Genomic DNA, 2129 nt, shown 5'->3' on the forward strand with positions numbered 1-2129 from the left:
AACTGTGAGATATAAACTTGCAATTGCGAGAAAAAAGTCAGAATTGCAAGATATAAAAATTCTGAGAAAAGTCACAATTCTAAGAACAAAAGTCAGAATTATGAGAAAAAAGTCAGAATTGTGAGATAGAAACTCGCAATTCTGAGAAATGAAGTTGTGTGATATAAACTCGCAATTCTGAGAAATTAAGTCGGAAATGCGAGATATAAACTGGCAATTCTGAATTTTTACTTAGAATTGCGTGATATAAACTCGCAATTGCGAGTTATAAAGTCAGAATTGTGTGATATAAAATCGTAATTGTGAGAAATTAATGATTTTTTTATCAGAATTGCGTCATATAAACTCGCAATCTCACAATTCTGAGAAAAAACGTCAGAATTGCGAGATTATATGACGCAATTCTGAGAAAAAAAAGTCAGAATTGTGAGATTATATAACGCAATTGCGAGAAAAAAGTCAGAATTGTGAGATAAAAAGTCGCAATTACCTTTTTTATTTTTTACTCAGTGGTGGAAACGGGCTTTCGTAGTAAACAGATGGTGTGCGGTCCATTTTAGTATAGCAGGGGTCACCAGACTTGATCCTGGAGGGCCGGTGTACCGACGAAACATGCTACCTATCAGATTGTGCTACCAAAAATATATTTACATTGTTTTAAGGGTAAGTTTAGGGTAAGGGTAGGTGTGGACGGTAGGTTTAGGGTAGGGGTAGGTATGGACATTAAAAAAAGCCTCAAACCACATGAATAAGATGCTATAGCACAAAATGATAGGTAGCTTTTTTTGCTATCGATTTAGCACAAATCATCAGAACACCGGTGTCCTGCAGAGTTTAGCTTTAAAGGGTCATGAAACCCCAGACTAATTTTTCTGAGATTTTAGCAGAGGTGTTTGTGTTGCACATCATAGAAGACAATGTTAGCATCCGATAATTTTAACTGTTGGAGAAAACTGGTTAATTTTAAGCTTTTTTGTGCTATTTTCATCTTCCGGGTTTAACATCTACATTGTGTTGACGTCACAATTTGTGACGTGGCGATGGACTATAGTACATCGATGACTCGTCGGTGTCTATTAAATTATTCATGAGACTGCGTGTTCTTATCCTATGAGAAGACACTTCGCTTAATTATTCACAACAGCATGTGTTGATTTGCTATGACAGATGTTTCAGACTGTGAGATGACATCGCGCACATTAACTGAGAGAAACGTGTTTGTTTTTGCTTTGTAATAAGAGTTTGGCACAAACCCGATTCATTCACTTGGTGAGCATAACCGTTTTTACAGCTCTGTGACACAACCCATCAAAAGGCTTATATAAACGCCACAGAATAAGCCTTAAAAGGTCTCAGAGGTGCAACAGCGCGTTCGTATATGTTTTCGATGCAGAGTGCAAATGGCTGTGCATTTATTTGTGTTTTTAACTCGATGGGAGCGAAATGAAACTGTCTGAACGCAAAGCTGTGTGTTTGTTGTCTGTCTCTCCTCTTCCCTCTCCTCCGCTCCGCACCACGCCCACGTTTGTTGTCTGTCTCTCCTCTTCCCCCTCCTCCGCTCTGCTGCGCACCACGCCCACTTTTTTAGCATTTTTTAAAACTGTGGTGAGAACTAACCAGTGCTGAAACGGGGGTTTCATGACCCTTTAACCCTAATCAAACACATCTGATGATAGCCTAATAATGTAACGAAATAAAAATACAAAATATCTTGTGTTGTTGTTCAGAATATAAGCATAATTTGCAACTGTGATATTGATTTTTACAAAACAGGTAAATAAACAATAGGAAATGAAAAATACCTAAGTCAGCTTATGCCGAGTTCACGCTGCACGATTTTCAAACTCGTCGGATCGCCATTGTTTTCACACTGCGTGACTATCTGGGGTAGCATTAATGCCGAGTTCACACTGCACGATTTTAGCCCGATTTTTCACTCGCCGACAGGTTTTGCGATATCGCCGACAAATGCCCGAAGTCGGAGGCAAATCGGTGCTCGTTCACGCGAGTGACAATCACGCAGTGTGAATTATCAAAGACGCGATCTGAGGGAATCGCCGACAGGTCGCAGACGCCCGTGAAATATTTGGCATGCTAAATATATGGAGCTGTCGGCGATTCACAATCAC

Source organism: Sinocyclocheilus rhinocerous, unplaced genomic scaffold (genome assembly GCF_001515625.1).
Source record: "Sinocyclocheilus rhinocerous isolate Xijiao unplaced genomic scaffold, SAMN03320098_v1.1 scaffold184, whole genome shotgun sequence".
Classification (NCBI taxonomy): Eukaryota; Metazoa; Chordata; class Actinopteri; order Cypriniformes; family Cyprinidae; genus Sinocyclocheilus; species Sinocyclocheilus rhinocerous.